The sequence below is a fragment of the Podarcis gaigeae genome, assembly GCF_964106915.1.
Source record: "Podarcis gaigeae genome assembly, chromosome: 9".
NCBI lineage: Eukaryota > Metazoa > Chordata > Lepidosauria > Squamata > Lacertidae > Podarcis > Podarcis gaigeae.
Genome location: NC_139685.1, coordinates 27,839,197 through 27,863,730, shown reverse-complemented (window position 1 = coordinate 27,863,730; position 24,534 = coordinate 27,839,197). Strand labels below are relative to the sequence as shown.

General features: G+C 40.2%; 1 long non-coding RNA gene across 2 annotated transcripts; it reads right to left on the bottom strand.

Annotated features, from left to right (window-relative positions):
- Positions 1-6,777: 6,777 nt before the first annotated feature.
- On the bottom strand, positions 6,778-23,148 carry LOC310852009. 2 transcript variants are annotated; one of them, XR_014567947.1, is made up of 4 exons: positions 23,120-23,148; positions 19,025-19,183; positions 16,961-17,121; positions 6,778-8,502 (listed from the first exon to the last, which is right to left on the bottom strand). It is a non-coding gene; the product is annotated as an uncharacterized lncRNA (long non-coding RNA). The 2 variants fall into 2 exon arrangements; XR_014567948.1 differs by lacking the exon at positions 23,120-23,148 and adding an exon at positions 21,084-21,167.
- Between the last annotated feature and the right edge of the window lie 1,386 nt (positions 23,149-24,534).

The window sequence follows — 24,534 nt, the reverse complement described above, 5'->3', positions numbered from 1 at the left end:
TATTTTGTTAGGTTTATACAGGTCATATAAAACTGATCTCTTTTAAGCTTTTTTTTTAAAAAAATACAAAATTCAAAGCATTAAACCCAAAATGGCTTGAGACTGATAGAGTTCGCTTCTATCATACATCAAGCCATCTTATGAGTTGGGCTCCACTGGAAAGAATTTACTTCAGGAGTCACCCTCAATTTGAAGTAAAATTGACAACCACTAGAAATAGATTTTTTTTTTCTCCAGTGGTATTCAGACTTTGGAAAGCAGGGAAGATCATAACTCAGTAACAGAAAACATACTTTGCAAGCAAAAGATTATAGGTTCAATCCCTGGCCTCCCCCAGAGCATTTGGAGAATGTGTGTTTGATACCCAAGAACACAGCTGCCAGTCAGCATAGAAAATGCAAAACGAGATGGAACACCCTCAAAAAATATAAATATAAATATACATTTGGTCCTCAATTGCTCTTCTTTTTGTGTATGACATGGGGTGATTTCTTTGAACTTGCCTTTCAATCTACAGCCCGCCATCCTGTGCCATAGACTACACCATTCCCAATGGTTCTCCAATCCATGGGGGCACATTCATGGGCTGCAGAAGCAATGGGGAGGTCCAAGCAATAAGATCCAAGCAATACAACCACACCACACACACACAAACAGATCATTGCCCTCCTTAATCCATTATCTGAGGGACGCGGGTGGTGCTGTGGTCTAAACCACAGAGCCTAGGGCTTGCCAATCAGAAGGTCAGTGGTTTGAATAACCGCGACGGGGTGAGCTCCCGTTGCTCAGTCCCTGCTCCTGCCAACCTAGCAGTTCGAAAGCATGTCAAAGTGCAAGTAGATAAATAGGTACCACTCCGGCAGGTAGGTAAATGGCAGCTTAGTCATGCTGACTGCATGACCTGGAAGCTGTACACCAGCTCCCTTGGCCAATAAAGCAAGATGAGTGTCGCAACCCCAGAGTCGTCCATGACTGGACCTAACTGTCAGGGGTCCCTTTACCTTTAATTCATTATCTAATATTTAAAAGATTACACTTCGCTAATATTAATTGAACTACTAAGATGCAAGAGGAATCTTCTCACATACATTCCTCACATGAAATATAGCCACATAAAATGTCATTGTTTTATTGAGAGCTGATTAAAATCAGCACTAAACCATTCATTCATGTAAAATTGCCACTCAGTGTTAGTCAAATTTGCACAGAAATGGAGTGACACAGAACAAAAATGATTACCGGTATTTTATTTTTTTAAGCAGTTTTCTCCACATACCTTTTGTAACCCTGTTAAATATTTCTGCTAATCTGACACAAATTATTTGCAAACATCATATTAGCAGTGTATAATTATGGTTATAAAGAATATCAATTTAAAAATCCCTATAGTAAATAAATGCTGTTAAAATGTCTCAAGTAGGTTACTAGCCTTAGTGTTTATTCAAATAAGGCTTTTTAATGTGGGTGGTTTTGCAAAAACTGCTTCCTGTCAAATTCATTGCTTCCTAAAGGAGACAACTGGGATCCGACAGCATGTCGCTGTAGCCTTGTCCCTGATGATGTCACTATAGCCTTGATACCTATGGTGTTACCATAAATGTATTGGGAAAGACAACTGCTGCTCAAAAATAATAATGGGTTTTGCAGTTTCTGTTTGATGTGGCTGAATGAGAAGTCATCACGTATAGCACAAAGAAAGGCCATACTCTTAACACAAATGTTAATAACACTTAAACCCATTAAAATCAACAAGGGTAAGCATACTTAATCTGTGCTGAAATGACCGGCAGCTCAAATCACTAAGTAGGTCACTTCACTCTCTACTATTCTAGCAGTGTGGATGGAGACCTGGGTGAAACCCAGTCATCCTAATTTAAACACCTTAAGCACATTTAAGGTAAAGGTAAAGGGATCCCTGAGTGTTAGGTCCAGTCGCGGACGACTCTGGGGTTACGGCGCTCATCTCGCTTTATTGGCCGAGGGAGCTGGTGTTTGTCCGCAGACAGCTTCTGGGTCATGTGGCCAGCATGACTAAGCTGCTTCTGGCGAACCAGAGAAGCACAGTGACGCTGTTTACCTTCCCGACAGAGCGGTACCTATTTATCTACTTGCACTTTGACGTGCTTTCGAACTGCTAGGTTGGCAGGAGCAGGGACCGAGCAACAGGAGCTCACCCCGTCGCGGGGATTCAAACCGCCAACCTTTTGATCGGCAAGCCCTAGGTTCTGTGGTTTAGACCACAGCACCACCGTGTCCCTTACCTGCACACTTACTTGCAGGTAATTTAATTGTATTATCACAGGAAGTGAGACTTGGTGAGCTGCCCAAAAGTGTGGAGAGAAGCCTGAAGCATATCATCATCATCATCATCATCATCATCATCATTCAGATGCAGGATCCACTCATGTTCATGGATAGTTTCACCCAGTGCTATTGTTCTATAAAAAGAGGTGCCAGAACTCACAATGAATGCCTCACTTGTTCTCTTATAATGGCAATGGCACCCACCTGAAAAAAAGCCCTGGTTCCACCACTCTAGAAGCCTATTAGCTCCCCTGGTGTGGCCTAGTGATAGATGCATATGGATCAGGCTGGATCTGGACAACAGCCAAATTCCATCGTTTTCTGTTAACGCTCTTCTGACCCTTTGCAAATCCCTGCACTCCTGTCTTTATTACCTATTCCCAGACTTTCTGTCTCCCTGCTTGTCTTCCTGAGTCCCTCTGGTAGATCAATCCAGTGTCTCCCACCAACTTGCAGTCTCATCCTGCTCACTGCCATTCCCCAGCAATGTTAATGTCGAAGAAAATCCAAGTCAGATTGCAGTTTTACATCATTATCTTGACCATCTTGGCTTTGGTTAAGCTTTCTTTCCAAGTACTTGTTCTAAAGATTGCAGGCTTTGTCGGATTTTGTTTCCATTTCCTTCATATCCTTACTGAGAAGTATGAATAAATATAAAACCACAGCTTCCACATCATGGCTGTGCTCAAAACTATGCTCTCCGCCTTCCTTTAGACTTACACAGTTTGTCTCTTTTTTCATTCTTATTTTTATTATATATTATTAAACAATGAGCTTTATTTGTGATAATGGTAATTGTCGAAATGCTCTCTTAGCAAGCTACCAGCTTTTCATAAATATTAAATTCTTCCTTTCTGTAGCTGAGCTCTAAGACTATGAAAATTTGGTAATTTTAGAGGATGAATTATTTATCCACTTTATAATTTGCATAAAGAGAAATGTTGTTTGCTCATTAAATTTAGAACGACAAGGGTGGGGGGGACAGTTGGCTATTTCCTCTTCATAACCAATTGCATTATTATTATTGTTATTATTATTATTATTATTATTATTACAAAATGAGGGTAAATGTACAGTATGGAGGATGCTCTAATATTGTTGGAAAACTGATTCACCCCTTTGCCAGTCTGCACTCACATAGGTGTCAGCCAAGTTAAAGCTATCATCTTTCCTTATTTTTGTCTCTCTGCACAGGATTATTAACATTTCAAATTAGCATTAATTTTCTCCCAAATATGTCTCTTTTCTTTTTTCTTTCGGTTGCTAGCAACTCATCCGTCATATCGCTAAAACCCACAGTAGCACAAGAAGGAAAATAAGCTCCATAAACCATGTTATTGATGAGTCGTTGCTTTCCATCAGCATAATACCCACCCACATCTCTGAAATAGAGATTTCGGAGCCATCCTCATTGATGTTTCAATTCTTTGACATTTCAATAAGGCTCCCATCAAGACTACATTATGCCTATTATTTCTTCATCACTACCACACAGTAATAGCTCTCGTTTTCTCCTCCATTATATATGCAGGCACAATGAATGCAATGTTTTCTTACAGCCCAATCCTATTAAGTGTTAAGGTTGGATCACATGAAATACTTTTCAGTTAGCTGATGATAATAATAATAAACCACATTGTGATACTGCAGCAGCAGATATACTGGCACCAATACTCGGGGGGGGGGGGGGAAATGGTAAATTTTAATCTTAGGAAGCTAGTGTTTATTGGAAAAAGCATTGAATGTGTATATTCTAATTTCTTAATAGAAACCACAGGGATGATTGGGAGATGTGGGTAGGATCTGGATAATGGTGCATGGAGAGGATTTTTAAACCCCTTTCCCTGTGTAGTTCAGTCCCACCAAATACCTCTCTGAAATCACTCACTGCTGCCAAGGGGAGCTTGAGATGAAAAGTGGGAAGACTTCAGTCCTATACTTCATTATCTGGTGTAGGAGATATCAAACAGCATGTAGCTGTAGCTTAGCCACATGAACAAAGAAAGGGAAGGCCGATTGCTGTTTCCTAATGAGAAGCCAAATGCACAGAAATTATAGCTTGCCGTTAGGCTAGAGTGAATGTAAGAAAGAGGAACCCATCCATAATATATTCCATGAGGGCACATGGATGTGGCACGTGGAAGCATGGAAGAAAGTGCCCAGAACAAGCAACTAGGGTTATGTAGCACATGTCTGGCATCTGGGGTGTAGGCTAAGGGGGAAGCTGAGAAAACCATTTGGGTACTGGAATGCTCATCAATATCTTTTATGAAACCCCAGTGATTTAAGTACTGTATTAGTAGGGATAGAAAGGTAAAATCAGTGTGAGTTGTTTGGCCTGCACACTGGTGGATTGATTTAAGGATTAATCCTTTTAAATACTTGGTTGGGTTGATGTGTTTAATGATGCATTGGGCTCTGGACTGAAAGTTCACCACTGCTACCTAACCTCTACTACTTCAGAACACAAGAAATGCCTCTTTTCTTGTGTCCTCTTTAGATGTGGGAAGTCTATATGGGGCAGGGTCTCTCTGTGTGTGTTCTTACTAAAGCTTTTGTCAAATGTTAAGCTAATTTCATCTCAGCTGCACTAATGTGAGGCCAGCGGATGGACAAAGCCCCAAGAATCAGGGAAGAGAAGCTGATAATGAGGTTGGCAGGAGACCTCCAGACCTAGTCCTGGTAGCCAACTAAAAATCCTGATCAAATCTCATTTCTATGCTGGAAGTAAGTTTCAGTGAACTTAATATGACTTGCATGCATGCATAGGATTGCATAGCAAGGAAGGCTATCATGGTTAACAAGCTCACACATTACATTACTTGCATTAATGAAGAAGTCCTGTTCAAGCAAGTATAGTGAGCAGGTCATATCTGCTTATACGTTGAAATAAATGTGCAGTCTACACCTTGTAGGCCTTTGGTGACTGAAATGGCACATTAAATATTGGCATATGCAAACATTATTGTTTTGAAAAAGGAAAAAGAAACCGTTTTTTTGCAGGTTCAGTTTTATAAGGAGTGGAAACAGAAATCCTGAGATCTCTCCTTACAACCCCATCTGGGCTACTGTTTATTTATAAATGAAAACTTGGAGGAAAATTAAATTACACTTAAATTTATACTTCACTATATTTTTTATATTACTGCAGACCACTGTTTGTTCGTTATATGAACCTCAATGCTATATCTCAATGAATACCTCCATGGGTATTGGAGGCACTGAACTACATTGGTTCTGTACTTGCTTGCAGGGTACATAGAGTAACATTGGGGTGGGTGCTCTTAGACCTGCTGGTACTTGTGCCATTGTGTCCTGCAGGGAATGTCTGAAACCTTAGACCAACGGCTAGACTCAGTATAAGGCAGCTTCCTATGTTCCCAACTGGGGAAGAGCAAATTGCTTTCAGCACAACAGTATGGTTTCCTAATTTCCATAAACACGTATTAAACATTTTCTTCACAGTAGGGAAAAACGATGAACACTAAAGATAAAACAGCAAATCCCCTTTGCTCTGAGCAGTGGGTGCATGGCAAATTTGCAAGAACAGAAGCTTTAGGCCTGCTGAAGAAAAGGAGTCATGGTGATATACATTTTCGGTGAAAAGATTTCATACAATGAACATCTGAAAAGAGTAAACCCTTCCTTTTAACGTCAGACTAGATTAAGGGTTTTGATGTGGGATGCATCTACCTACAAGCTATCATTTGAGTGATGCAGAGGCCACCTCAAAACTCTTACAAATATATAGAAGCACAAGAAGAGGAGCAGATATATAATTTTTCTGTTCAGGTGTTCAGGTATTTGCTAGACTGTCTTATAATTTTGCACAGGGAACTGCTACTTTTCAAGGCACTTTTAAAAAAGACCTAATAAGGGTAAAAAGCAGATATGGGGCAGTATAATAATAATAATAATAATAATAATAATAATAATAATAATAATGTGCTGAAACCCATAATTAGAAGACTTAAGGATTTTTTGTTACACACAATTTTGGCTACATTTTGGCTGTTTTGTGAAATAGTGTGTGTGTGTGTGTGTGTGTGTGTGTGTGTGTGTGAATTTCTATACCTGTTCAAAGCAATTAACATCCATCCAAGTTTCTATTAGATTCTTATACCACCCTCATACCACATACAATTATCAGTGCAGTTAAAGTAAAATCTGCTGGTGCTTGGGCAAAAACATGAGCCCAGCAAATCAGGAATCACATACAGAACATAGTGAAATCAGGGCACCTCATCATCAATCAGATATAGTTAAATGAGAGGACTGAATGGGATTGATGCCTCCTGTCTCAGCCTGCTGCATCAATGCAGTGATTTCATTGTTTGCAAAAGAAAGACTTTCACGCTGATCCAATCCTAATTTCATGTAATCCTTACTTAGGTATTCCAGCTAGTCAACCACATCAACTTGACTGTGGAGAGAATGCTGGTACAATTACCCTGGTAAATGGGGTTATTTCCTTTCTCCTTCTGCCTCCCAGCATGTTCTGCATCCATTTCAGTGTAGGACCCTAGCACAGACACATGCCCGACTGGCATGTTCTCTCCTTCCTGGTTGATCGTTTGGGAGCTTCAAAAGCTTTCTTCAGCCCAAACATCACAGCGGCGGATACCAAGAAACATCAGCATACTCAGGGATTCACAGGGTATTCACAGTTTGTGTAAGAGAACCAATAGCACAGCATTTTGGCCAATCTACTTTATTTACATATAATACACTCAGAGCATTCTGACTTAGCTCCTGCCTCTTTCTCGTCAGTCAGCAAAGAGAGAGAAAGAACAAAGGACAATAGTCCCACTTCACGGAACACAGTAATACCAAAACATCCTGTCTCCGTCACTTCCCACACTGTGGAATGAAAACATACACCGTCATGTGATAGACAACAATCTCATGACTGCAAACACAGAGCAGGAATCTTAACAAATTTTGTATAGAACCATCTCTGCCTCTCTTTTGGTTCAACAATATTTCTGCTGCTGAACTGTACAAGTTCAGTCTACTTATGGAACACTGCAAGTCTGAAGGCTCCCAACCTACCAAAAGAGAAACAACTCCCATCAGAAGTCTTTCAGCAGATTAATCCGATGATCATTCAGTCTTTGCTCACTCAGTCTTTGCTGTGGTACACAGGGAGCTAATACACAGTCATTTTCCTTAGGCATTGGGTTGCAAAGCTGCCCTAGACATTGCACACATCCCTGGTTGATTGAATGATGTCAAGCAAATAAGAAAAGCTGGAGGGATTTATAATTTGGAAAGTTTAGTTTGTTTCTGAGTGTTGTGCCACATCGTTTTTCTATTCTAGCAACAAATCCAGGTCAGCAACTGCAAAGAACAAGTGTCATCTTGAAAGTCATTCAGGTTTGTGCTTGTAACAAAAATAATGACTGTCTCCCAAAGTGCACAGTTGAAGTAGAGATACCATAATGAGGAAGAAAAATACAAAGTGAAACTGAAAGAAAAATGAGGAAACTAACGAGCCCTATCTTGGATCATGTTGGTTACCAAACCACTATCTGGTTCAGTTAACATTGTAACAAAGGTGAGTGTTAAAAGGACATTTAAAAGAGAAACAGACATTTTGGAAATGGTTCTCTATTACATGCTCAGTCATCAGTTATTGCCTTTGGAAGATTGGAAAATGGGCCAATCTGTCTTTCTAAGCAGCCCACTGAAACAAAACAAAACAAAACAAAAATACTTCTTGAAACATTCCAGAAAATTGCAGAATATTTACAAAGGAAATTGTCAGTTGGTTGACAAGAGAAGTAAAGTGGTTGTCATCTGCTGTGGAAGCTCTAAATGTCAATGCAGGAAACATCAGAAAACTGTCCCTCTTGTATTTAATAAAGTAAGAAGGGAAGAAGAAGAAAAAATACATTTTAGAGGAATATTAAATGGGAAGATAATTTAAAAAAAAATTGTTAGGGAAATAGAACAAGTGTTAGTCACAGATATCATTTAGGTTTGAATGCTTGAGACAGGATTTGCATTATTAAAGGTGGCACTGAATCATTTTTATGACTAAACACTTCCCTGGATTTCTGGTAAGCCTTTAAATTATTTTCTTTGGCATGTTAACAAGCAATAGATTGTGAAGCAATCCTCCGGATGTGGCATCACGGTCAGTCAAGTTGATCTTTTGTTTCTTCTTTCCCTCAGGATGTGGGATCTTTTGATTGCCTGAGGAAATAATTTGAATGGCACATTACAGTTTGAACATGGAATGTACCTAATCTACACCCCCTCTTTCTGCAAACAGCCAAGAGCTCAGAACTCCCCTCTCCATGCATATCAGGATTATCTACAGTTAAAGATTACTTTCTGCAGCATTCAAATAGAAGAAAGGCTATTATCTTTTTTCCCCTTCTCCCCCAGGCCTAATTAGCCAATTAAATCGGACCCTGGTAAAAGCTGGATAAATACTTCCTGATTGTATCCCATTTAACTTGCTTGTTTCAGAAATATGCACATCTCCAGGTGACAGGTTATGCAGCAAAGGCTATTCTAACAGCTTCCTTTTCTGTCATTCTATTTCTGTGTGTACATATTGTAACTGTTAACCTGAGGGCGGGCACCATAAGTTAGGCTCTGTAACAGATAGGAATGAATATGAAATGTGTACAGCTGGCAGCAGAGAGAGCAATCTATAACCAAAGTGCAGAAACACAGGAGTTCTAAAACAGAAAGAACTGCAGAGACAATAAGAGCTTCTTCATTGTAATTGGAGCATTTTCATTTCCTTTGAAGAATTCCTGCTACATTACATGTACTCTGTGGCTAATGAAGCAAATAAATATGCCATGGTACCCAATGGAACTGCACTAGTGCCACAGGTTGCGGAAGAGCAGAGCTAAAAAACATACCGTCAAACATCAGGCTTCAGAGAAGGGCACAGCAAGACAAAGGACCCAGTTATACAGCTGCAAATAAAATGTTTTAAGTGAAATATACGAATGTGACACTAGATGCCGATGGTGAGCTATGCCAAATTCAAGGTATTTTTCAAAACTTTTTTAAAAAAATCATTTCCCCAACTTCTTTATATGTGTGTAGATTCTACCAAAGGGAAAGCCAACAGATTCAATGAGTGGGTTTCAAACACAGACAAGGGGCTTTAACCTGGACTTGTTTTTCAGGCTATCCCTAGCATCCAATTGCTGAATCTTTGCTAAGATGCTTGAGTCAAAGAAAGCTGGGAAGCTGAAGGAGCCAAAGAACTATTCTTTGCACTTAACTGCGTCAGAAAGCCAGTGTGATCATGGCAGCCTTCACTAACAAGATGTCCTTTTTAAAAAATTGGACCTCCCATAATGCCCAGCCCTCATGGCCTTATTGGCTGGTGTTGATGGGAATTGTAATCCAAATCACCTAGAAGTTACTAGGGTTGGGAAGGTTTGCTTAGAGTTTGGGACTTGGACTGGAGAAAGTTGGCTTCTCATCCTGGTTCAGCTCATGGGGAGATCTCTGCCTAACCTCTAAGGGTGAATTTTGGAACCGACTGAGACACAGCTGTATATCCCTAGGTACCTTGCAGTATTTTTGGCAGGATGGAATAGAAGTAACCCATGTATGCCACTTCTTGGAAGAAGGGTGGGATATAAATGTGAGTAATAATAATATAGATCTCATGATGTATAATTTGGGAAATAGTAAACTGCCTTAAGTCAGATAATTGGTCAATCTAGCTCGGTAGTGACTCTGTACTGATAAATAGTAATTTCAAGGTTGGGGACAAACATCTTCCCCAGCCCTTTCTGGAGACACTAGGAACTGAACCCCTGGCATAGTTGGTAGTTCACTAGGCTTGTGTGTTCTTTTTAAAGGAAGGCAACAGTGTATTGGGAAGTACTCCTGGAAATGCAAATATTACAATTTTATTCCCTGTGCAGATGTTGTGTCTTTTAATCAGAAATCTAGGTAAAATAACTGGACAAGAGGGTATTGTAGGCAGCTGATAGCATCCTTGGTAAAGTGATTCTGTACCTGAAGTAGAAGTAAGTGGCTTGGTTAGGGATTAATTTTTTTTTGTTTTGTTCTCATTACGTCTGTTGGAGAAAACATGGCTATCCCTAAAATCCAAGGAGCAGTTCTAGTAAAATCCTTGACTTCTAAGTTGATATGGTCTCATTGATTTTAGCTGGCTTAAACCCAAATACTCTGGCTTAATTGATCTATGTGAATTCCGTTAGAAAAATATTGAATCGACGCTTGGCAGACTGAGACATAAAAAAAGTACAGCAATATATGACCTCATTTAAAGAGCGTTACAGAAATTGAAGAGTAAGGAGCTAAAACACCATTTTAGAGAAAAGGGATATGAACTGATCAATTTGTGGGGGTGGGGAATGGGGAGGGAGAATTTAGTTTAACAGCTGTATTCAAGCAGTAAGGGAAAATTATTGAACACGATATCAATAGACAGTTTCTTGAGGAGTGGTTTCATGCAGGGACCACGCCATCTCACAAGGAGGCACTTTATTCATGCAGAAATTCACTGATTCTCTTCCACACTCATCCCTGGATCTGCATACCCTGCTCATGGATCTAGAGTGTGGGTGGGGAAACTTTTCCAACCTAACTTTCTGCCATTTTTACAATGCAACAATTAAAGCTACAAAGACAGGAATTAATTTGAAACAGGATTCGCCAAGGCTTACCTGTTCTGAATACCAGGGTTCAGTGAAAATAAACAGCGCCTGTAACCATCTGCACCTCATCACTGAGTAACCATAACCTTGCCTTAGACATCTGGGATTCAGGACAGGTCTTTTTCGTTTGTCACAAGACTATCATTTCAGGGATTGTTCAAACTAGAATACTAGAAATCAGGAGATAGATCCCACCCCCTTATGCTTACAACCCACTCTTCAATCCAGACATTAGCAATAGATCTTCTAAAGGAATTTAATGCCTCTGCCAGCACATTTTAGACCAAACCACTTGGATTTTTACAAAACATTTTGGCATATAAATTAAATATGTATTAATTAACATTTTGATATAAAAACTACACCAGGGTGGGGAGCCTGTGGCCCTCCAGATGTTTTGGGACTCCAGTTTCCATAATCCCACACCATTAGCTAGACTTTCTGGAGCTGATGTGGGGCTGGAGGAGAAATTTGTTCAGTTCACATTTAGCTGGGGCAGCCCAGAAAGATGGGCAGAATATAGATAATAAATTAATGTTGTTGTTGCTGCTGCTGCCATTATTATTATTATTAGGCTTTGAACCAGTCTTCCTGATTTGAAACTTAGTATCTTAGTCCCCACGCTACACTAGCGACCCAGACACTGAGGTCCAGCACCGAGGGCCTTCTGGCGGTTCCCTCACTGAGAGAAGCCAAGTTACAGGGAACCAGGCAGAGGGCCTTCTCGGTAGTGGCGCCCTCCCTGTGGAACACCCTCCACCAGATGTCAAAGAGAACAACAACTACCAGACTTTTAGAAGACATCTGAAGGCGGCCCTGTTTAGGGAAGTTTTTAATGTTTGATGTATCACAGTATTCTAAAAAAAATTTGGAAGCCGCCCAGAGTGGCTGGGGAAGCCCAGCCAGATGGGTGGGGTATAAATAATAAATTATTATTATTATTATTATTATTATTATTATTATTATTATTATTATTACACAGGCAATTTAAGGGTTCTTTCTAAATGCAGATATATGAGGAACTGAGGAGGAACCAAGGAGAGTTTACCTACGTCTTTCCAAATTTCCCTACGTCTTTCCAAATTTCCCAGCGTTTCACATCTTCTTTCAAGTCACTCAACAAACTTTTGAAGTGAAAAGAAATCAACAAGCCAACACCTGTCAAACGAGTGTGCTACTCATCTAAATAATCAGTGCATTGAAATGGTAGATAATCTTCTCTGTATACCTGACTTAATGGCAGATGTAGACTTAAATGCTTTTGTGATCATGAAGCATCTGCTTAGAGAGCAAAGTGGACAATATTTTCCGAAAGTTGCCTAAATCTTTCTATTACATAAACCCTAGACATATGCCAGATTGGCACTCAAGGGCAGGAAATTATGTGGTTAAAATATTTATACAATGCCAGTTTAGGTTGTGCTGTGTCTAGAAATGTTCAGAAGTGGAGTTGCTTCCTAATGGCTCCTGCACACCAAAGTGAAAACGAAGGAAAGTGAGGTGTTAGATACCAGTCAGGTATCAGGGGAAAACAAACAAAACAAAACAAATATGGCCTGTCTGACAGGTAAGTTGTCTGTTATGGGCTGTTTTGCAATTTGCAGAAGGAGACAGATGCCTGCATTTCCACAGTGTGTCGACCAGAATCTTTTTTTCTAACACACTGGAAGAAGTGATGCATTTATGCAGACATCTGGGTTTGTGGGGAGGGGGAAGAGCCAGAGAGCCTTGCCCAAAAGCAGTTGGTGTGTCAAAACAGTCAAGCTTCACCAACACATCCCCTTAGGCCCTCAGGATGAAGATGAAGGATGAGGAGAGAAAGCATGCAGGTTTAAAACCTCCACATATAATTAACACTTCCAACCTCTGGGAAACGTGTTTGCTTCTCCTGAAAAATTATGAAGAAATTTCATACTGATGTTTCTTATGCTGCTTTTTGGCCCTCCTTATAGGACAAGGTAGGGACGTGGGTGGCGCTGTGGGTTAAACCACAGAGCCTAGGGCTTGCCAATCAGAAGGTCAGCGGTTCAACTCCCCGCGATGGGGTGAGCTCCCGTTGCTCGGTCCCTGCTCCTGCCAACCTAGCAGTTCGAAAGCATGTCAAAGTGCAAGTAGATAAATAGGTACTGCTCCGGCGTTTCCATACACTGCTCTGGTTTGCCAGAAGCAGCTTAGTCATGCTGGCCACATGACCCGGAAGCTGTACGCCGGCTCCCTCGGCCAATAAAGTGAGATGAGCGCCGCAACTCCAGAGTCGGTCACGACTGGACCTAATGGTCAGGGGTCCCTTTACATTTACCTATAGAATAAGGTAGAATTGTAGAACTCTGGGAATGGTGAGCACTGTCCTTTATATCCCAAATCCATGATTTATGATACTTTTGTTAAAACTAACCAATATATCGGAAGTTAGCAAGCAGACCTTTAAGGCCTCCAGCATTCTTCACCAGGCTGGACATTGTGCAAATCAGATGGTACAGGGGGTGGCAGGTGGACCCAGAAGTGACTTGACGCTCAATCCATGAAAGCCTTATTCAGGCATTTGGAACCCATGATAAATCTCCATGTGCATGTTGAACATATAAAATGCAGCAGTTACACAGATGTGTCTCCAGCCCCAAGCAAAACACACCAAGAAAGAGCAACACCATAGATGTTGATTCTCCTTCCTTGCCAGAAAGAACACTCAGCTCCAGCTGCCCTGTTGCCCTGGAACTGCAGAAGCGAGAGGAATGGACACTCTGCCCCCATCCATCTACCAACAAGACAAGAGCCTCCAACTGCTCTTCAAGTGTAAACACTCTAGCAAAGAGAAGATCAGCAGAGTACAAAAATATAGCATGCAGCTCATTCTACCAACATTCATGCTTGTGGAGAAACTGTCAATCGCCACAGGTGCCCCTTATAATTTTTGTTTCTCAGAGAATAGTTTAAAGATACAAAGTTTCTCCTCTCCCCATTTTTCATTGCGGCAACCCCAAATCGAAAATAATGTGCATTGACTATAAGGAAGACGGTGGAGGGTGTATGGGGACAATTTTCCATTTATTTTGCTTCAGTGATTTACTGAATGCAGAAGAGAGAGTGAGTTTATATGGAGGGGCTGAGAAGGAAGTCTTTCATAACTGCTATAAATGAACATTTTGTGAGGATAGAAAAGGATCTTCTTTTTTTTAATCACTGGGTCTGTCTCATGGAGAGAGAGAGAAAAAAACCCTGACAGTTATGTGATGTATGTATGAGCACCATTACCTTTTACTGTAATATACACATGTCAAGACATCTCATATATAGCTCTTCTCTCTGGTGGATTAGCTGATGGAAGTGGTTCTTTAACTCACTGGTTAGGGACATGTGTTTTTTTGAATTTCAGCAGCGCAAGTTGAGATTTCTGTGTTAGAGGGCTATGCAGTTGCCTGGTGACTGGAGTGTGAAATAAGGTTCTGCCAGCTCCTGCTTTCAAGTACCTATTTTTCCTCTGCAGAACTGTCATGATTAACTGGCAACCCATTTGTTATGTATCTATCTGTAAATGCGAGCAGAGGGCTACTGAAACTTTTTACTTTTCTAAAGTGTAAAAATAACTTCTCTAGAAGCAGGTACTTAATACATGCTATTTCCTCCAAAGCAGGGGATATTTTAACACTATATCAAAATGGGAAGCCCACCAATAGGGACAGGGATTAGCTGAACATGGAGATAAACTGCACCCACCCACATCCACATACTAAATTACTCATCTATCTTTTGATGCCTCTTTGAAGCCATTCCGTCTTTCTCATTGGAAAGGCATGGATTGGATCTGTCAGACTTGGACTATCCAAACATGTTAGCCTTGTAAAGCCACTGAGCCAGAAATGAATGAAATGGAAAGGAAGCTATTGGTAGACTTTGTTTGGTAAAGCCAAACCAACCAACCTCATGCTCCTTAAAATTCATGGACGATGAGGAATGGAAACCTTAGGAAACCCAAGTTCTCATCAGTATAATCATACTTGAATTCCATGGACTGATGCTTTCCTGTACTTGTCCTTATGTTGTCCTTGTGGTATCAGATAACATAGCTGGATAACTGCTAATGGCCCAGTATAACCTCCTTATCACTGCCCTCTCCATGGGAACATAGGAAGTTGTGTTATACTGAGTCTGATCATTGGTCTATCTGGCTCTGTATTGTCTAGAATGAGTGTCAATCACTCTCCAGGATTTGAGACAGAAGACATTCCCAACACTCCTAATTATGGCTGAACCCTGACTCCTCCCCACTACTGCCATTGCTGCTTCAACAGCCACCTGGGGAGTGAGGGAATAGAGTCTGGAAGTGTTTTTTCTTCCCTAGTTCAGACTGAAATCTGAACAGAGAACTTTGGTATGAGAGTATGCTGGTTGGCAATACTGACATGCTTCATGACATGAGCATGCCTACTGCATATTAAGTTTGACAATATCACCACTATTGGCAACACAGAAGCTAAAGATTTCTCTCTGTGTTTATATCTATATACAGTGGCACCTTGGGTTAAGTACTTAATTCGCTCTGGAGCTCCGTTCTTGATCTGAAACTGTTCTTAACCTGAGGTACCACTTTAGCTAATGGGGCCTCCCACTGCTGCTGCCGCCGCATCACCACCGCACGATTTCTGTTCTCATCCTGAAGCAAAGTTCTTAACCCAACATACTATTTCTGGATTAGCGGCGTCTGGAACCTGAAGCGTCTGTAACCTGAGGTACCACTGTATGTTTATCTATCTATCTATATCTACATACACACAGAGACACACACACAGTTGCCTTGCAATCTCTTGTAGATAAATGGCTGTAATAACAACCTTTTTCTTAACCTGCTTAAAGTCCCTGGGAAAATATGTCCCAAGGTTTAAATTATGTTTACATCCTGGCATTGTCTGCTACAAAAGAATCTTCTGAAGTTGTATCGGGTTACTGGAGAATATTTCCATTTGATAACATCCATAGTATAGTTCAAAGTCAAGGTCAAATGCAAAGGAACTGCATGGAGAAATCTGTTCGATGAGACACGCCGAAGAGGAAGGCGAACAAAGCAGGCGAGCGTGTATCTTCTTGTTAATTAAGATTTGCTCAGCTCGTGTTTATACTTCAGTAATGACAGAACAGTTCTCTTTATTATAAGTTGGATGGCTCTCAGGGTTGTTGAAAGGTTTACAAAATGGGTTGGTATTAGTGTGGTTCATGCAAAATAAACAGAGGAACTATCAGTTCCAGATGTCCCCCCATGCTTTGAGAAATCAAGTTGCTTGCCAAAGCTTACTGGCTCTGCACCTTCATTTAGTGAATCTTGAATGACATAAACAAGATTGTTTTCTCCCTAAAGGGAAAGCCATATGCTCATAGATCTAGCAAAGCCCTCCAACCCAATGGATGCAGACTGTGCAGTTGTCTTATGGCTTCTCCTCTAGCAAGTCTTTGCTGTCAGTTTGTTCAAACACTCATTCATTACTAACTTGTTTTCTGTAAACACACATGCACACAAAAACTACTTCTCGGTTGGGAAAGCCTCTCTCGTTTTCCTCGCTAATTCTGGTTCTTCTCTCTGTGTTGGAGCAATTGAATGGTAAAATCATTTGCCAAACTGTCAGTAGGAGATTTTTTTTTTTTTTTGCAAAAGGCAAAATGGGAATTGCATTACCTTTGTTGCATTGTTAAAGAGTATTCTCCATGTGGAAATTTAAACTCAGAAAGTTAAAGTAAAGGGGAAGCAGTGGTCTCCTACCCTGAACATAGGCATGCTCCAAATCCAAAGTACACAGAGTGGCATCACTGAAGAAAGTTTCCCAAATGTTCTGGGGTTGGAATTTTTCTCCCTCTTGTCTTATCCCCACAATCTCCTTGTGCATGTGTACACATATACAATTACACAGTGCTGAAAGCTCTGCTCCACTTGTTACATACATTCCTCTACTGTTCAGCCATGTGCCAGTAAGTTAACCATTTCATTTCTTTAAGAAACATACCTGCTTAATTAGAATGCAGAAACCCCTCAATGGGTCTTGTTGGAGAAGACTGCAGCTCCAAACATGCAGGAACATTTACAGCTGGGTTAGCAAACGTTGAAGAAAGTAGAATGGAAACTGCAAATGGCAGCAGTAATGAAGCATCTAAGTCCTAACCTGATCTGCTAACAGAAAAGCAAAAATGATGTTATACTTTGAAGGAATAATTGTCCGATTGTACACTAGATGATATCTTAGTATCCTTGCCTGACAATAAATGTTGGAAGTGTAAAGAGGCTGAAGGAACATTCTTTCACCTCTGGTGGACGTGCCCTAGAGTGAAGGCTTTCTGGGAAATGATATATAACGAGTTGAAAAAGGTATTTAAGTACACCTTTCTTAAGAAACCAGAGGCCTTCCTCCTGGGCATTGTCGGCCAAAGTGTGCAAAAGAAGGATCAAACTTTTTTTATGTATGCCACAACAGCAGCAAGGATACTCATTGCTAAGGGCTGGAAAACTCAAGATTTGCCCACACTGGAAGAATGGCAGATGCAGCTGATGGACTATATGGAACTGGATGAGATGACCGGCAGAATCTGAAACCAGGGAGAAGAATTGGAGGAGGAGAACTGGAAGAAGTTTAAAGATTATCTACAAAAGCACATACAAAAGAAAATTGTATGACCTGCAACATCAGGGCTCCAACAAATTAATAATTTATATCTGTAAAAGTTAATGTAAATGAAAAATAAGATAAATTGTGGATAAATGGTATTCTATAATTAACCTTTGACAAGAGAAATTTAAAAGATTAAATTTGAGATTTGAATATTGGGAAATTTTAACAGACAAATTAAATTAAGTTAATAATTTGCTGGTAAAACTTATGAATGTAGAGAGTAGGAACAAGAGGCGTGAGGAAGTCCAAGGATGTTTATGAAATGAGGATATCTGAACTTGGTATGTTTTTTTATATATATCTTTATTGTTAAACAAAAATTTAATAAATATTATATAAAAAAATAGATGATATCTTAGTATCCATGCAGATGCTTTCAGATGTGTGTGCATTAGTGTTGAGATGATTTAACAGAAGCATTTTAACCTAAATATTTAACTTCTAGAAACTCTGGGAAGCGGTCTTAAACTGCGAGAATAACAAACATTGTGATGTGTGGATGTAATAATGAAAAGCTTTCAGAAAGGCACTCTAGCTTTCCAGATTTTTTAAAAATAGGGACCATATTTGGGAGGCGGAATTTTTTTACCAAGGAAAGTGATAGGAAAATAAGGACCGTATCCAGGCCTGGCATCAGAACCAGCAGCCTTGGGCAGTCTTCATAACCCAACAAGGCCCACAAACACGTCCTCCCCTGCCATCACCCTCAGACCAGGCAAGAAAATGCGGTGCACTGGGCTTTGCACAGGCTGTGAAGGCACAATCAGCCAGCTAATTGCTTGTGTCTGCAAAGCCCTCTTTGGCCCAGTGCCATATTTACCTGCCTCACACCTGATAGTACATATGATATTAGATGTAGGCATGCAAGCAGGCATTGATTTTGTTTGTTACATGAAGCACTGTTTTCATTCTGCTGTAGTTCTGCTTGCAACAAAATATATGGTATTTGGCTTGCTGTTTGCTCTGGTGAAATTTTACATAGTTAATTAAGTTATCATTTTATTATTCCACACCTTTTCATTTCAATGCCAAGGCCATTCATTTCATTGCAGAAGGGGAAAATACAGGCATCAACTATGTATCATTTATGGACGGAAAGCAAGTGACTATGCATTTGTAGGATTGATATTTTGTTATGGACATAAGCAAATATTTCTGCTCTTGTTCCCATTTCCTGTCTGAGCACTCTGACATTCTTAGTCAAGGCAGAAAGACATGGCTCCAGCATGCCAAATGGAGAGGACCATAGACCAGATGTTCCCCATCACTGATGTAAGAGGAGATGGCACTTTGCCAATGTTCCCATGAAATTTGGATGTGTGCATGTCAGTTCCTCAAAACAGAAACAGTTGGGGCATTTGAAAATGAAGTAGATTGGAATTTTCAGTGATAAGATTAAATCACCTGCTTTTTTCTGCTGTTTTGTCGAAATGAATTTATTCCTCAACCCAAATGTATAGGTTTCCAAGTCCAAATTTGACTTCAGCTTCAAAGAGCCTTGTTCTGTGCTGTGTTTTCCTCTCAGAATCAAGAGAAGTTTAGACTCAACAGGATGGTGTCCACCTGAAGAAAAAGCAAAGTAAGCACATTAACCAATTAGAAGAGATTCAGTTCTAAACAGAAAGATAAGGAAACGTCTGCTGCAGCAGCTGGGGGAAAAAAGTTCAGCTGGGTCTTGTGAAGCAGAATGTTCTCCTTTCTGGCCTGAGGAAAGAAAAGATCTGTCATCCTGATATCCCTGCCTTTTCCTTATGGCAGTTCCAGTAATGATGCAACTTGAAGATAAAGCACTTCAGAATTTACCCATTATCTAAGAGCCAAGATTTCAACTTCAGGCTTGTTTCCCCTTGACTTTCATTCCCTCTCTCTTCTTCCCACTCTTCAAATCCACTCCTCGGTTTTTCCTTTCCCCCCACAACCCACAGCAGCATCTTCCTTACATAGGGATGTGGTTTTTTTTCTTAAAACCTCAATTTGTGTGAATTTTCTTCTTCTTCCTGAATCACTCTTTGATATCAATGAGATGTGAGGTTTTCGTTTAATGGTTTCACTAAAAATAAGAAAGAGACAAGGCATTTCTAGCTTCTGCCCACTTCTCCCTCCTACTGTCAATTACCAGTTATTCTTGAGAGTACTTCTTGCCCCATTTCCTGTCCCTCCACAAAAACATTCCCATCTGGATCCCTTTTGGGACCTTGCAGCAGAGAGCAGCATTCTTTATATAAACAAGTGTTGTGATTTTCTAAAAAATATCATACACAAGCACAAACACATACTTGTGCACATACTTATACTTATTTATTAATACTTCTAAAATTATGCTGCAGAAATATATTATATGGGGCTTTCTTTTATTTCTTTAAAACATTTATAAACTGCTTAATATTTTATGCACAATATATGTCTTTTTTCATAGAATTTTATCTATAATACAATTAGTCAGAACTGTACCACCATAGCATAAAAGATCCTCTGAGATAAGGGCCAGGAACCAGAAGAGATGTCCTGCTTTGTCCTGGTCCTGAGGGTTGACTTGTGCCTGTATGTTGCTGAGGTCAGTAGTTGACAGGATGGGTTAAAGAGTGAGAGATTAGGGTCTCTTCTGAGGGGTTAAAGTGCTAGTGCTGCTAATGACTTGGGGTTTGGTGTGTGTAGCCTTCTACCACCATTTCAACTGATGATCATACCAGTAATGAAAAGTGTCAAAGTACGTTTCCAAAATAGCCCACCCATTTCATAACATTTTACAGAGGCAACAGGAAAAGGTTGCCTACCTTTGGCCAGGAGGGCACCACACTGGAGGAAGGTAGTTGCACTGAAACAATAACCTACTGCAAAGTGCTATAAACTTCAATAAAACTGCTGCTCACTAAAAGCCAATGTCTTCTCTCTTCGTTCCATATGTGTGTGGGTGAAATTGATCTCACTTTCTCTTTGAATCAAGGATGAAACAAAGCTTCAACTTTTAAAACTGAATAAATCTGAGCTGCTTTTTCTTAAGAAAAAGAACAAGAACACTTTTAACAGTTTTTAATAGAATATTTAAAGAGAGAAGTAACTGGGTGTTCTTATTTTGAAGTTTAAAAAGTTTGTGGCATACCAAGTCAGAAATCAAAGCAAAGCACTTGCAAAATTAGATTCATTGCATAAGTTTAGGTAGGATCAGGAAATCCAATAGCTGAATCTAAGTCAGTATTTGAGATTTTATCCTAAGAGTCCCCAAGCCAAGTTTGGGGGGGGGGGAGACAAACTGTGATCACACCAAATTGCCTAGAAGCAGGACAAGATCAAAATCAGGTGGTCTATTTACAAGGTGAATGGGAATTTATGTGCTAGAGTAGGAGATAGAAAACTGGAGGATACAGGTATAAAGCATGGCTAAATATGCAGTCATTTCACATAACAGAAGATACATCTCAATATAGCCATGATCAAAGGAATATATTACAACTCTAGGACATACCACAGGAAGCCTGGAACTATTCATGGTCAGCATTGAGCCAGAATCCTAAAATATGGGTGTTTCTCTTGGAGCAGACTTCCGGGAGTTTGAGCAGCCAGACCTTTAATAAGAGAGTGATCCAGGTCATAGGCCTGCAACTCTTCACAATTACTAGTTTCAACTTCCAAACGTGGATGCTGAAGACTGGTAACTGCGCTTCCCCAGGAAATGTAAGCCAAGCAATTCCATTCTTACATTTTCTAACCTCAGAATTTATTCTGGTACATTGATTGCTCAATAAGAAGAAGAAGAAGAAGAGTTTGGATTTGATATCCCGCTTTATCACTACCCGAAGGAGTCTCAAAGCGGCTAACTTTCTCCTTTTCCTTCCTCCCCCACAACAAACACTCTGTGCGGTGAGTGGGGCTGAGAGACCTCAAAGAAGTGTGACTAGCCCAAGGTCACCCAGCAGCTGCATGTGGAGGAGCGGGGAATCAAACCCGGTTCACCAGATTACGAATCTACCACTCTTAACCACTACACCACACTGGCTCTCCATATTAATGTGCTAGAAGTGGTTAATCCTAGTGTGGTGGGGCAGCAGCGCTTACCTGGCCTCAGAGGCAACAGGAAGCTTGGTTTGGTGCTCCTGCTGCTCCAGTTTCATTGAATCAACCTCCCGGCTGCCTCCCCTCACCTTCCCTGCAGTGATTCAGTGTTTTGCAGGCCAGGAGAGTGGCACCACCCCACCATGCCATCTACTATTGGTGAAACCTCACCTTAAATAAAATGGAATACAACCAAAGGGTTTCCATTTAAGAACCCAGTTGAAGGTCCTATGCAGTCAGTTTTATCCTTAAAATGAAGGACTCTTCACTGACATCCACTCTTGGATTTCCTCTCATGTTGTTTAACTTAGGATGGTACAAAAGCCTTGCTCTCTACCTCATTCCCTCCATAATATACCTTTAGCTTCTGATCCTACTTCTGCTTTATGGATGCAATATCAAACCATGCAGAATGATAAAATATTGCTTGAATATTTCAAGATGGAGAAGAAAGTTTTCCCTGTAAGAATCTTCCAGCTAATGCAATGGCTGTTCTCAAAGGTGAAATGTCCAAAACTTAATTTTCGCTTTGTATTTTGATGGGTCAGGCTCTTTTTAATTATGGATGTTGCACTGGGCATGTGGTAGCATATTCTTTCTCCATTTAAGGAAATTAGAGAGACTGATCCCATTTTTAAAAAATCTCAGGAGATTGCTCATGTCCTAATCATCCACTTGGTGTATGTAGCTCATGAGCAATATGAAGAAACACAGGTCTAGACAGTGACATGAATGCAAAAGATACATTCTGCCCATTCTTAAAAAAGAGATTCACTCTCACATTTGATTCAGTTCACATTTAAAGGTGAACTGATGTAATTCCCACTTTCTGAAACACATCCCTCCTTTGGAAGTTTCACTTATTAAAATGTTGTGATGTAGTTCTCCAGTTATGTGTTAGCAATGCATCTAGTAGGGTATAGTATAAATAAAAATGAATATGCATGTTCATATATTCAAATATATATTCATATGAATACATAGTGGTACCTTGGATTACAGACGCTTCAGGTTACAGACTCCGCTAACCCAGAAATAGTGCTTCAGGTTAAGAACTTTGCTTCAGGATGAGAACAGAAATTGTGCTCCGGCGCCGTGGCAGCAGCAGGAGGCCCCATTAGCTAAAGTGGTGCTTCAGGTTAAGGACAGTTTCAGGTTAAGTATGGACCTCCAGAACGAATTAAGTACTTAACCCGAGGTACCACTGTACAAACATGCATTATATGTTAGGGGAAATTGCTTTGCAAAAATGTGTATATTAAGCAAAATTGCATACAAAACTGTGTCTATTAGGAGAAATGCACACTAATATGCTAATGAGATTTCATGAGCACTTAAACAACAACAACAACAACAACAACAACAACAACTCAGTGCTTCTTTTCCTTAGGGGAACTTAAGGTTATGCATTACCAGCACTTCCCCCCCAAATGTTAAAAGTCCACTTACTGTAACATCATGGTGAGTACCAGCACCTTTAAAAAATAAAAAGCACTGTGTCAACTGATGTGGAAATGTGCAGAACTGAGCATAAGATTGGAAAAATGCAAAACATAATTGGCGGATTAACCCCTCCCAATCTGGGAATAAGCCTCATTGACTTTAATAGAGGTTATATCTAAGTAGACATGGTTAGGATGGTGCTGTAAGCAAGTAAGGATTTCCTCCTAAGGATCTCCCCCCCCCCCCCAAGAGAAATATGCCAGTTCTTGGCTCATACAGGGAGTCCTATCAAAATCCTTTCACTCTTTATGGAAAGCCCAACACACTGTGAAACCTTGCCAAGAGCTGACATCTCTAATTGGCAGCTGCTGCTATCACATGGACGGCTGATTAATAAATTAGTAAATTCTCCAGCAGCAAGGAGCTGTCTGATATTATTAAGAACTACTTGCTCATCACAGATGCTCAGTCTGCCTATTTTCCACATGAGTTCAATGTGGAAAGACTGTGATCCGTGTTGATCATTATTCAATGCACAAGCAATGGCTATCGACAGAGATTTATACAGTCTCAGCAGAAAAGAATAATAAAAGTAATAGGAAGCCTCATAAACTGTGTAGGGAAAGGGGAGGTGACTATGGAGGCATGTACAAGCGCAATTGAAAGAAACTATGAAGTGAAGAACGAGCAGCTACAGTCAGCAGCATATTATATGACACGCACACACAAACTTCTTACTAAATAAGAAATTCCTTGAAGAACTGATTGTCAAAGTAAAAATGGGGGGTCTTTCTCATAAGTGTGTTAAGAGATGTCTTTGTATCCACACTTTAGGGAAAGTTACACTAAAAGCCAATTAAGTCCCACTGATTTCCATGGGTGAATTATCACACGCTTATATATCTTTAACTGAAGCCAAGTGGGTTTAGGGTGAACACTTTTGCATGTCTACTCAGATGTAAGTCCCAGTGAGTTCAATGGGACTTACGTCCATTCCAAAGTTTATAGGCTACCAAGCTCAATAGTTCTCAGCTTTGGCTACAATGTTTCTCTTTTCTCTTTTTAAAAGGGGGGTTAAATCTATTTTGGAATCCCCTAAAACAATAGGGTCGTACCTTGGAAGTCAAACGGAATCTGTTCTGGAAGTCTATTTGACTTTCAAAACATTCAAAAACCAAATCGCTGCTTCCGATTGGCTGCAGGCCAAAAGAATGTTCGCAAACCAGAACAATCACTTTCAGGTTTGCAGCGTTCGGGAGCCAAAACATCCGAATTCTAGGGTATTCAATAACCAAGGTACGACTGTAATAGAATATCCACTGAAATGACAATATTCATCTGAATACTTTTCTTAAGATGGTCAAAGGAGCCATTCTAAAGAAACACTGGTTCTATTTATTCCTGATAGGGATAGCAACCTA